This window comes from Ochlerotatus camptorhynchus, unplaced genomic scaffold (genome assembly GCF_037179485.1).
Source record: "Ochlerotatus camptorhynchus isolate MF236.1 unplaced genomic scaffold, CSIRO-AGI_Acam_v1.1 ptg000220l, whole genome shotgun sequence".
Lineage (NCBI taxonomy): Eukaryota > Metazoa > Arthropoda > Insecta > Diptera > Culicidae > Ochlerotatus > Ochlerotatus camptorhynchus.
The window spans coordinates 3135489-3149352 of record NW_027040710.1 but is presented as its reverse complement, the minus strand read 5'-3'; the positions used below and the strand labels follow the sequence as shown (position 1 = coordinate 3149352).

Here is a 13864-nt window from a genome sequence, read left to right as displayed (position 1 = left end):
AACTGTCAAAGTTCGCAAAGAAATATCTGGTTTGGCAAGCCATCTGTACCTGTGGCTTGAAAAGCAGCATTTTCATAGCTTCCGGGACTGTCAACCAAGAAATTTACGTGAAAGAGTGTTTGAATAAACGTCTGCTGCCTTTCCTGAAGAAACACGGTTGTTCCGTACTGTTTTGGCCGGATTTGGCATCTTGCCATTACGGTAAAAAGGCCATGGAGTGGTACGCCGCCAACAACGTGCAGGTGGTTCCCAAGGACAAGAACCCTCCCAACACGCCAGAGCTCCGCCCAATTGAGAAATACTGGGCTATTGTCAAGCGGAACCTAAAGAAGACCAAAAAAACTGCTAAGGGCGAGCAGCAGTTCAAGGCAAACTGGCTTTCTGCGGCGAAGAAGGTGGACAAGGTGGCTGTACAAAATCTGATGGCAGGGGTCAAGCGTAAGGCCCGGCAATTCGGATTTGGAAAAGCGGAAGCCTAACTGAATATTTTTCCTGAATTTTATACTAATTGAACTTGAAAAAGAAATTTAATTTGATTTTTTAAATAAACGATTTCACCGATTTACACGCGTTTTCCCTTGACCAAATTTTGACCGTATCACCCTTTATTCAATTAGAATCTCATAAACACTTAAATATGTACGCAATACTCTTAAAAGCGAAAGATTCAATAGAAAGCTTATGACTAAACCTCCAAGTGTCTACTACCGGGAATTCTCTGGGAATTTTATTTCTCTTGAAAATCATCTTATCATTACTCAGGAAACTTAAAAATTTTTTACCAAGGATATTCCAAAGAAAATAATGCATTATAAAAGAAAAACATTCAATATAGTTATTTTCATTCACACATTGGAAATCGGAGCATAAGTCTTCGTATTTTTTTTTATGAATATTTAGGGGGTGAAGGGGATGCTAAAAGGAGGATTACAATTAAATCTGAGAATAACTCCAGGGGATCTTCAAAGAAATTCGGAAAATAATTCCAGAAGAGATTGCCAAACAAATTAAGGTGAGAAATCTAAGGAATTTGTGAGGAGAAATTAAAATGAATTCTTAGGAGGCTTTCAATGTGAGTAGAATTCCAAGGGAAGGAGTGAGATTAAAAAGATATCTGAAAAGAATGCAATGAAAATTCTGAGAATCTTTCCACAGGATTTCTTACAGAGGAGAATTTCAAGGCAATTCCTAGGAAAATTAAAAGAAAATTGGGTTCAGAGGATAGTTGCGAGAAGTATTCCAACTATATTCTTGTGCTATTTTTAAGATAACTTAGATAAGCGTTCCAAGTGAATTTCTAAATTAATTCCATGAGAGTTTCGGGAGAATAAGAGCGAATGATGAGGAGAACTCCGAGCGAATTTTCATGAAAAATATCCGTTGAATATGTAATGGGGTCTTCTGAACAACTTCAAAGTTCCAAAAATATTCCTGAAGTTAATGAAACTGCTTTGAAGCTCTTTTGTAGTTTGAGAAACTAGACTGATGCTCGTAATACTTCTCATCATTGTTTTTGACTTCTCTAAACTTTTTCGGACTTCCCAAAGTTTCCACAATTTTCCTATCGATCATGAATCTTTTCTAAAGTTTTAACAGTTTACTGAATTTCTCAAAACTTTTTTTTTTTAAGTTTATGTAATTTCTCTGCTCTGGAATATCTCTGCTCTAAGGATATTTGTTCTTTCTTGAAGTTTTTTTTTTGCGAGATCAGTATCTTTCTTGAAGTTCTTGAAACTTCTCTATAGTGTTAGCAGTTCTCATGAAGCTTGTTGTACAACCCTGAATTTAATTGAACTGTTCTAAAAATGTTTAAGCTTCCATGAACTTCTGGACTTATGTGAAAACCTCAATAATCTTCTTAACATCTCTAAAGTTCTCTGAAAATCGTGATATTTTCCACTAATTTAGTGAAACTAATGGAACTGGACTCCCCTGAATTCCCCTTGTTTTTAGAGCTTCACTAAACATATTTGAAATGCTCCCGAAATGTCCATATGAGTTCCTGAATTTCTCGGACCTTCCCTTAAGTTCCATAGATTTTTATGAAGTTCTCGAAATGTTTCTAAAGATCTCTGCACTTCTGTGAAGTTTTCGAAGTTATTCTGGAACTTCTTTAAGTTCCCGCAACGAAATAATTAATATAGTTCTATGATTTTCACTGAAGTTCTCAAGATTTGTCGGTTTTCGAAACTAATTCATAGCTTCTTCAATAGTCTAGAGTTTCCACATGTTTTTAAAACTGCCTAAAATATTTCTCAAATTTCCTTAAAATGAATATCTTAGTTTTTGTTTAAAAGAACCCGCGATTTTACTGGAATTGATTGAAATGCCTTTAAGCTCTACAATTTTCCTTTAATTTTATAAAGTTTATAAACGCTCACGGAGCTTTGCCTTCAATCACTAAATTTCCCTGGAAAGTCCAGCCCGGAAGTTTTCTATGACTACCTTAATTCCTCTAATTTAATTCAATTTTCTGGTAAATTTCTGATATGTTGTCATAATTCCCTGAATATTCTAAAGTTTTGAGATCAAGCATAGAATTCTCGGAATATCCCATAATGCCAAGGAACTTTTTGTAAGTCGCTGCAAATTTCATTTCATCAAGGTAATGGGAGATTTGTGATATTATCTGATCGTCTTTGAAGTACTCGGAACTTCACTGAATATAACGAAACAATCGAATAATATCTAAATTTCTTAGAAGTTATCTGGAATTTCTTGAAAATATCGGTGCTTGCTAAAAGTTCACACATTTTTTTAAATTAATGGAACTTCGTTGATGTTCTCCAAACAACTCTCTGAATTTCTGTAAAGTTCCTGAAGATATCATAAACTTTTTGAAGGTCTCTGTACTGAATCTCTCGGAGCATCTTAAGGGTTCTCGATTTTATTTCAGCACATCATGAAATTATACTGAATTTGTCTAAGCTCAGGTTATATAGATTCAAAGACCAATTCAATAGTCTGGGCTAAAATTTCGGGGACTTCCGCTTAAGATCTCTAGAATTCCCCAAAGAAGACATTAAAAATGTTGTGATTTTAGACTCACTAAAATGAAGGCTTCTGAAGCAACGTGAGGATTCTACTTGGAAAAACAAAGTTCGGTCATATCTCAAGCTTACTCGTCTTTGTACGGAGGAAAATTATTTCACTTTCAGAGGATTTTTTTTTGCTAACGACCATCTAGCACTCGTCTGTATGGCTAACGAATTTATGGCAAATAGGGTGTCATCACATTAAAATTAAGCATATAACCGAAAGTCCAAGGCATCACAAGATTGAATGGGTCATTACTAAGACAGCAGCATTTTTCAGCGGCGCCGGTGGTAAGTGGTAAACGTGATTACCTCTCACCCCAGCAGACCTGGGTTCAATCCCAGTAGGCACCGCCAGGATGTTCTGGGGCATAACATCTCTGATCACACCTTCCTTCGGAAGGCAAGTAAAGCCGTTGGTCCCCGGTTCATGAGTTGACGGGTCGATAGGTAGGGTCCCTGACGTCGGTAGCATTGGTGCTCAGCACGGAAAACAAGATCGACAAAATACAAATCAAGGAAAAAAAAACAGCATTTTTCCTTTATCAAATTTGGTGCTGCTATCGAATTCTTAAAAATGTGTCTGTTTTAAAACTATCTTGAACATTCACTTAAAACTCTTTTCAGGATTTTGTATGAGCATCAAGCATTTCCATTAGAATAATTTCCTTTCACAGCTTTTAGTTAAGAATTCTTCTAAAATAAGTTTTTGATTCTATCTGAGCATTCTTTAATAAATTCGTTATGACAGTCCAGAAATTCTCTTTAGATCAATAAAAAAAACATCATTTGATTTTCTGTGAAGTTTAAAGCATTTTTATAAAAAATTCCCTGAACCTTCCTTCCATAATTCTAATTCTCTATAGAATTCCCAAGCAATTCACCTCAGGATGGCCTTGAAATTTTGTTCAGTATTATCTTGCAGTTCTTCTCTTAATTCTTCTGAATTTTGTTTGGCAATTTATTTAAAATTCTTAAGAAATTATTTTCGTGATGCCCTTGATATTATCCGCGGAATTTCCTTATAATTATTCTCAGAATTCCTTTGAAAGTGTACCCGCAAAAATCCGATTTCCTTGGTATTTTTCACGGATCCTGAAATCTTCTTTACAATCGTCTTGGAATTTTCCAGAGAGCTAATTAAAAATTTCAGACTAGAATTGGAGTTAAAGTCTAAACTCTCTTATGGTGGTAAGCTGAAACCGGTATTACCTTCGGATTGAATCCCGATCAAGATTGTCCGGTTGCTTTGATGTCGATATCAGAGTGTTGATTAACTCTACGACTCTACGAAAACATTTTGTAGATCATCCAAACAGGGTCGGTAGTAAAAGTTAATCCGAGTTCGTGCTTACCGCCATTAAAGCTCTTTCTAAAACTCCCTTTGAATATCAAAGAAATTCCTCGATGTTATTTCAAAAATTCATTCCAAAATCATCTTAAAATTCATTTGGAAAAAATTATCGAAAATTCTCTTAATTCTAGAGTGAATTTTTAAAAATTTTGGATTTGGAATGGTAATTTTGTCATGGCTATGACATATTGTTAAAGGTATACCTCGATGTAACGTAACTGTCACTTTTGATTCTATCGCTAATTTCTCGTAAACGATCATTCAATCAAGCAATATAATGACACCATCGGACATATGAGACTATCCTCCCCCTATTGGTAATCTTGGTTTGTATGATTGAATTGTTATTTGCGAGATATTGACGATGAAAGTCCAAAGTAACAGTTGCGTTATATCGAGGTATAATTGTACTAAAAACGTCAAAAAAGCATGATATTCATGCATTTCGGAGTTCAGACTATTGCTCAACTTTTTTGATGAAATACTCCTAAATATGCGCGTCGATGTAGAACTCTCGAGGTTTATTCTGCTGAAGTACAATCCCAAAAGCGAATTCAAACAGGGATTCCACGTAAGGCCAATCCCAACAGGCATTCCGCCGGAGAAGAACCATTATAGGGATTTCCAATAATGGAGAATCGCAACAGGACATCAGATAAAGGACAATTCTATCAGGGTTATCACCGAAGAAGAACCATAATAGGGATTTGTCATGGAAGAATCCTAATGGAAACTACCCCCGGCAACAATCTCATCACGGATTCCACCAGGGCAAAACCTTATACTGGGATTCTACCAAAGGACAGGCCCAACAAGGATTATGCTGGAGAAGAATCCATACAAGGGTTCCGTTAGAGGAAAATACAAACAGATATTCCAACGCAGAAGAATCCACCAAAGGAAAATCTAAACAAAACAAAAAAACCTCGAATGAAATCTACTGGAGGAGAATTCTATTATGGATTCTGTCAGAGGAAAATCCCAAGAGTGATTCCTCTGGAGAACGACTCCAACAGTGTTTCTTTCAGCGGGACATTTTAACATGGATTTTACTCTATTGAGATTCTACAACGGTGGTATCTCTTCTGGGATTTTCTTCTAGTGAAATCCCTGCTAAAATTCTCCTTTAGCGGAATCACTGTTGTGATGCTCCCCCGGGGAAACCAATTGTGGATTCTCTTCTGACGAAACCTCTGAAAGGATTGTTCTCCGGCCTCACCGTTTTTCAGAGGAATCCCTGTGGGAATTCTCCTCCGGTGGTATCCCTGAGGGGCCTCATAGCCTAGTCAGTAAGGGCACGGTATTATCAAGCCGAAGGCGGCGGGTTCGATTCCCGGTCCGATCGAGTGAATCTTTCGGGTTGGAAATTTTCTCGACTTCCCTGGGCATAGAGTATCATTGTGCTTGCCACACAATATACAAATTCATGCATTGGTATTGGCATCGAAAGCTCTCAATTAATAACTGTGGAAGTGCATTTAGAACACTAAGTTGAGAGCACGCAATAAGCTAATATGCGCTAAGCAATAAGCTTGAAATGCGAACAAGAAGAAGAAGAAGATGGTATCCCTGTTGGTATTTTCCTCCAGCAGAAGTCCTGTTGGAAACGGCGCCAGCGGTGTAGTGGTAAGCGTGATTGCCTCTCACCCCAGCAGGCCTGGGTTCAATCCTAGTCGGCACCGCCGGGATGTTCTGAGGCGTAACATCTCTGATTACACCTTCCTTCGGAAGTAAAGCCGTTAGTCCCCGGTTCATGAGTTGATGGGTCGATAGGTAGGGTCCAGGTGCTCAGCACGGAAAACAAGATCGATGAAAAACAAATAAAAAAAAAGTCCTGTTGGCATTTTGCTCCAGCAGAATCGTTATTAGACAACTGTCCCGGCGGAATCTTTGTTGGGATTGTCTTGTAGATGAATCACTTTTAGGATTCTCCGGCGGACTCTGATCTGCGGAATCCCATTTGGAAGTCATCTCCTATCTCTGTTGGGGTTGTCTTTCGCCGGAATCCCTGTTGTGATTTTTCACCTTCGCAATCCCCGTTGGATTTCTTCTCCGGTGAATATGTTTGAACATCTGATGTAAAATTTCTCATAGACCTTGTTGCATTTTTTTCTCGTAAGTTAACGATCCATTACCAAAAAGGCAATATAATATTTCCGAAATGCAATACAATGTTGCAACTTTTTTCCGTGTAGAGTCTAGTCTATATAATAATAGAGACTTCAGTGACTGAACTAACGATAATAGAGACCAAATAGTGACTTTAAAACAATAAACAAGTTACCAATTGTGACATTTAATGATCGAAAAGATATGGTTTATCCGTTGATTGCGACCCAATTCGAGAAGTTTCAAATACTCATCCCATCATGAGCATGTTGCATGCTTTTTTTTTAATAAAACAAATGGTTTAAGGATCCCATAAATGTGTTCTTGAAAAATCAGTTTTAAATGAATAAGTAAGAGTACGGTCCAATTCTAGCTCTTTCCCACCCATGGTTACTCTGATGAACCACACTCTTTTTAAAATGTTATGCAATGGCTACATGACAGTTCAACCGATTTTTGCGAAATTATTGTCAAATGATAGGGGAAATGGCTTTAATGTTGGCCTATGGATCTAAGATTGGGCCCATCGCTAAAAATCTGCTATTTATCAACTTTACCTAGATGAACGCGTCATTGGGACGGTACTAATGGATATTTTTGGTCGCTATTGCAAATTTAGTCGATTGCTGAATTTATGTATGGGCCCAAATTAGGGGCATTTAGGCCGAAATTACATCCATTTCCCCTATGTAATACTGCTACTATAATTAGAAAAAAAAACAAATCCATATCTTCAGACACTTTAGAGATATTGGTTTTCAAAGCCTGTTTTACCAAAACGCCCTATTCTCCATTTCCTCACTTGGCACTCATTTTTTGAACTAGATTCAGATCACGAATCGGTAATTAGAACGAGGCACATAAAAAATTGTTCAAAGTAAGTCCGATATGCTTTTACAATGTTAAGACAACCAGTTTTAAAGATCTAAGACAAAGAAACTTCAGCAACACCTCACACATAAATTTGATTTTCATAACTCTAGGACCTAGATAACTTTGCTAGACCGTAGTCTAAGAAAAAATCTTATTATTTTGGATCCAAGAAAATTCTACAACGGATATAGAAAAGTTTGAATGCATCTAGGATTTCAAATCTCGATTTTGAAATAAAAAAAATGCAAGATTCCGGGTCACAAGTCACATATGTTTAAATTTATTAAATATAATGATTGCAATATAGCTATTTTCGAGGTACTTAGAATCAATTTGAATATTTTTTTTTATTAGACTCGAGTCCTCTTTATGTGGATTTTTGAAAAATTGTCTAGATCCCTGATTCAGAAAAATTTTCAAGATCCAGATTTGGAAAAATACAGTCGCTGGAAAATTGTGTGGTCTTGGAAAAATTTTCGGGGTTCCAATAAGAAGAATTTTTAATAGAATTTTGAAAATTCAAAATTCTGAGAATAACTGCAAGAAACATTAAACGGAGCTCTGACACTAAATTAATTATATGATTAAGTTCTGACGAAGAAGAGTTATAAGGGAGTTGTGGAGAGAACTTCTAGGAGAATTCCTAGGTTATTCTTAAGAGAATTGCGGATTGTGGAGAGAGCAGCAGGTGTATTTTAAGGAGAATTTAAAAAGTAATATAAACAGAATTTAAAGGGTTATCTGGTAATAATTTCAAAGGAATGCTGAGGAAGATTCACAAGACAACTTTAAGCAGAAAAAGAGAAAAATGTCGAAAGAATCGTGTTTTTTTTTATTAAATTCTAAAGAAAGTTTCACGAAAATTCAGCATAGAATTCCAAGGAATTCTGAGGAGAATTTCAACGGATTTCTGAGACAAATTTTGCGAAAGGTCAATTAAATTCAAAGGTTTAAGATAATTAAGAACTGAATAAATTATTTTTGAGATGAAGAAACATATGCTTGCTTGATTAAATTCAAGCTGTCATTTAACTTTTAATTTTTGTTGGAATATGTTAAGGTTTATTTATTTTCCCCGGATCTCCCGTCAAATTCCCGGTTATTTACCGGTTTTCACGGTTTTCCCAGTTCGCTAGCCGCCCTGCTTTAAAATCTGAACGTTCTACTGAATCGTCAAATACGACCCGCATAGAAATCTAAGCTTTTGTATTTTGCAATACCTCTGGGCGATTTACTGCTGCCACCAGAGCTAGTGCATATCCCTTCGGAGAATAACTGCACCGAGCAGCAAAGCAACGAGGAGGCTTTTCGCTCCCATTACCGACAGCCATTATTCACTGAACGGCACTGCGCAGAATACCCACAACAATAGCAGATTGAAACGGCTCGTGAAAGCATCTATCCGCCGGACTACCCCACAAGCAATAAATCACTGTGTCACCAAATCGATTCGAATTGGGAAAACGAATCAGGTGGGAATCCCAATAAAAGCCAAAAATAGCCATGATCCATCGCTGCAATTGACATAATGGATTGAGTTTTCCTAGAAAATCAGATGGGACGAGAAATTGCAATGATCCGTGTCCAATACCGGAAGGTCCAGCGAGCTCACGGGAAATATTTGCACTTCGCATTGATATCATCGATGTTGAAAGTTCCGATTAGTGGATATGGCGGATACGTAAGGAAAAATTCTCGTGATCTTCGATAAATGTTTACTTTAACAAATTCGCGCCAGGCACCAAGTGCCCATGTTAACACTATACGTATATAGTGTACATATGTACGTCGTGGTGCGCACCGCAGAAGAACTTGCACCCAAGTCAAACAGGCAAATATATGAAAAATGTAACAGTTATACGAACAATCAGATATTTACAGAAAAGCCTTCCGGAGGCTGCATTATAGAATCTGCAGATAGCGCATATTTTCTATACAAAACTGTAGGCAAATCTTACATTTTCCAATTGAGTGGGACGAATCGATGCCTTCGGTTGTTTATAAATAAACGGAGCGAATAACTCGAGACCGACTGCCAAATGTTTCGTGTTGTTTGCTCGCGATGACGTTTGTTTTTCCTGCCAAGGTGCTGTTCAACTCATCTCAAATTACCCAACACTCGAAGATATTGACGGGTGGCGGCACAATCGGTTATCACATAGATTGGCCTGAATTCTTGCTAAAACCGATTGGCCTTTACCAGTAGTGTGATTAACTTAGTTCACGAGACGTGCACAAACCGATGCTCGACTGCGTAAGCGCTAACTGACACGCATGCATTCCGATCATGATCAGTCGAGGAAAGTAAAATTAGATTGGCATCTGACGTGGTCTGCCGATATTTGCGTGATTAGAGTTTGTTGATTTTGGGATACTGCGATAATGTAGCGATAGTTCAGCGGTTGGGGTGAATTGACTGGTCTGCATTAGAACAATGATCGATTAGGACGTTAGTCATTGTGATAAACATTCAATTAACTTGGAATGAAACTCAGGAAGTCTACACAAGTTTCAAATAAAGGAAAAAAAAAAGTACAAGTCATTACCGGTTTGCCAACCAACTCCAATCTAGTTCATATATTTATAGGACAGGGCCTCAAACAATCTGATAAGACGAGGTGCATCAATCTTATGTACATGCCTCGCAGCGAAAGCTCATTTCCCAGTGGACATAGTCCACAATAAAGCAACCTTATTAGGATGAGACCGTTTCATCCCGAGCAGGGTGGGATTTATTGTTTGTCTCCAGTGACGACATTTCATCAGACTACAACAACCGAGGCTAATTACCGACAACAATTCGTACTGGTCGTCTGCTTTGTGAAAACGAACCAAATTGTTGTGACAGAATAGACGGACAGCCGTTTTCATCGTCTTCCACTTGGACGGTAATTATCATCTTGCTGGTCGGCGACTACGCACGAGATACGTGGTTGTATCTGACTCGAAGCGGATTCTAATCAAAACAATATCTAAATGCAGAGACTATCAGATGTCAACGGCTGATTACGTCAGATTTGCCAATGGCACCGAAGCGGCGAGCATGCAAGGGACGCATTACTAGTGAGTGGTGACCACTGGTGGGTTTGTCAAGAAAAAGATAGTAGATTAGCAATACATGCAAAATATGATGACTTAATCCTCAGGTTAATTAAATGATACGCCTTCGTGGTCAATCGAATTATTCGTTAGAAGCATTCGTAAAGTTTGTTTGGCTTAAACTGTCTGGCAAAACCATAAACGGACTGTCTTAATTGGTTCATTAACATTCATATCGGTTGACGATAGGCAACCCCTTATCAGTGAAATGGTATGCTGTTTTCGATTCTTAAATGTAACTTGATTTTTGATATGACAATCGGATGCGGTAAATCAAAATTCTTGAAAAGGGTTGATCTAAAAAATGTACAATCTTAAATCCTTTTGAATACTTCCGATCAAAACATTCAATCTGTGCTAATGAGTATATTTTCACGGCATCGATATATATCACAACATTGTTACCATCCTGCAACATCGTGAATACGTGATAAATTTCACCACCTATCGATTCTCAATACAAAATCTACAATCACGTGACCGCACATCATCAACCGATACAACACCCCACCAACACACACGATTCCGGATTCCGTCTTTTCGCACGTTATTGGGGTGCTCCCTTTCCCAGCGTTTCCACTCGATATCTAAAGCCTCAACCGAAAGCCGACCGTGCTGATCACGCCAATCTAAGCTAACAAATAGCACGAAATTACTATTTATACACCACCGCGTGCATTAAGCGATCTATCTACGACACCGACCACACTATCATCAGAATCCGGTGCGCGCGTTCAACGGGGTTGGACGAAAGATCATTCAACTACCACGGTCTCACAGCGGTCGGTGGTTGGCTGGCACATAGTGTAAGTACTAACGACGACCCCGAAAAAGAAAAATCTCAACCACGAATTCAGTCAGCAAAAACAAACTAGCAGCGAAATTCGCCAGTCAACCAAAGTTCACGTTGGCGCTGCTGACGAGGGATGCTGGCTGGCTGCCCTGAGAGGTTGGGTGGTTCTAAGTGAGTCGGTGGTGTTTACATAATCAGTATTTTTACAGCATGTTTTCCTACATGGTTCACAGCACTATTCGACGTTGATTTACACACATTTGTTTGGATTGATTTCTGGGTTATCACACCGACAAGTGTTGGTTGTTTTCGTAAATAAATCACTTTCGTCTAAAACAGAGCAACCCTGTTTGATCCGACAGTCCGGAGTTCCGGTATGTACCACAGAGGGGAGTGCTTTACATCACTTTTAAAATTAACTGCAACCACACCAATGCCACCTTATCGCGACGTTCTCCGACGCTGAACTGATGGATGGACGGACGAGCGCGGGACAATCGGAAAACATCAACCACTCGATTAACGACCCATTCCGAAGATGATTGCTGTCGTCGTGGTAGGTTCTAATAATAAAAGCGCACTTTTCGAAAGTCACAGTAAAAGGGAACGATGATGACAATGAGATCCACGGTAAGCAAGCTTTCTTACATTCTTTGACAGATACACTGCGTTGTCACCTCCACTGACAATACAAAATACAACACAGTGCAATCAAATCCATAAACACAGCTCTTTCTCTCTCTCTATCTCACACATATAGATACCACTCATTGAGGCACTGATTATCAAGTTGAATTGTTGATAATGGCTTGACTGGTGCTGCGCCGGCAATTGTGGTTTAATTTCGCACCAGTACAATCCAACATCAACAAAGCGCGCTATTCGTTGATGACGATCATATAAATACTCATGTGAACGAGGCCGTCCATTGATAGCTCTGTGTATGTTTTAAAAACATAGTAGAATAAATCTTCGTGGGATGCATGTGTTAAAGATACGTTGTCACGTGGTGGATTTGGGTGTTTTATGCATCTCGTGAACAATATTCGGCTCACTTCTTTTCCTTCTTCTTCTTCGCATTTCAAGCTTATTGCTTATCCTATATTCGCTTATTGCGTGCACTCAACTTAGTGTTCTACGTGCACTTCCACAGTTATTGATTGAGAGCTTTCGACGATGCTTGTACCATTTTTACATTCGTAGAATTGTGTGGCAAGTACAATCACACAATACAAATTTACAATCCGAAAAAATCCTAGACCGAACCGGGATTCGAACCCAGCCACCATGGTCTTGCGTTGTAACTGCGCCTTTATCGGCTGAGTAAAGGGAGCTAACTTCATTTAATAAGTAAATGATAACATACGTAATTATGATTGTGTTTACGTAAATCGATAGAGTACCCCATGTCACGATCGCAGTAGAACAGTTTAGATGAGGTTCTCTCATTGCTCACTCTTCTCACCCACCCGACCGTACGCGATCTACAGGATAGCTAGGTCCGATAAGAGATAATAAATTAGTTTCAATCTTACCACACAACGAACAAGTCCGGTGTTAGGTTTACCCTTCATACGGTTGCGGAATAAACCCAGTGATTCCAGTGACCGAGATTTGAAGAAGGTCAAGTGGAGGTCGGTGACCTCAAGTACACAGTGAGGTCTGGACGGATAGAGCCCTACAGTCCACTCGTAAGTCCGATCCAGAACAGATTGAATCAGCATAAATTAAGTTTTGATAGAATTGAGACTTCAAGACAAGATTACAGGGTGTCCATTCAAATCCATTTTTTTAATTCTAGGTTTTTTCCCGGTTATTTAATAATAAACCCAACTCAAACATCACTCCTGCCTTAAACAAAAAAGGCGTCCAAAAATAACCGTTTAGAGATAAACATATATTTTTTCAGCAGAATTGCTCTACAATACGTCTACTTTGAAGAAAAAATATGAGATGAGATTTGTATGTTGATGATCTAGATCTCCAAAGTCTCATGGAATCATGAATTCGTATAAAATCAAAGAGTTTCACTGCAAAAAAGATCCCAAATCTTGTTTTTGGTATGTCGGAAAAAGCAAGATCTGAGCAGGAGAAAAGCAGTATAAAAAGTAATTTTATAACATTTTCAGCAATACAAAGATGTGTTACCAAAATATTTATCATTCTCCAAATTATCCTGGCGATATTTTACAGGTTAATCGAAATCTTGATCGATGTCCATTTATGCTTCACGGAGACTCATAACATCATTTAAAATTATTAATTGTGTTTAAAAATAACATTATTGGATTATACAAATCATTCCGGACTCAACGAAGAAAACTAAATTCTTTGCTATTCCCTGATTTTCTAGTTTTTTTTCAGAAAAAAACGGGTATAGAAAATCAGTTGCATTTTTCTAAATTCACAGATACAAGGCATGTTATGAGTCAGGTAAAAATAAAAGCAGTAACCGGGGCGTTATTTTGATTGATGATGATGTGTGAACGAAACTGCAATCATTTCCAAATCAACCAGCTTGCTATTTTTCAATCTACAATAAATTAATTGATCGCCAGAATGCGTTCAACAAGTTCATGATCCCCTTATTTCGTCAATTTA

General features: G+C 38.1%; 1 protein-coding gene across 2 annotated transcripts in view; it reads right to left on the bottom strand.

Moving 5' to 3' along the window:
- sky (GTPase-activating protein skywalker) overlaps positions 1-13864 on the bottom strand; it is a 183062-nt gene that overhangs the window by 86285 nt on the left and 82913 nt on the right. The window contains exon 1 of one of the 2 annotated variants that reach the window (XM_065225030.1): positions 11486-11737. The exons of the other annotated variant lie outside the window; for it this stretch is intronic. The gene's annotated coding sequence lies outside the window, so the exon portion shown is untranslated. Of the gene's footprint in view, positions 1-11485; positions 11738-13864 lie in introns of those variants that run through there. 2 annotated transcript variants of the gene reach the window in all.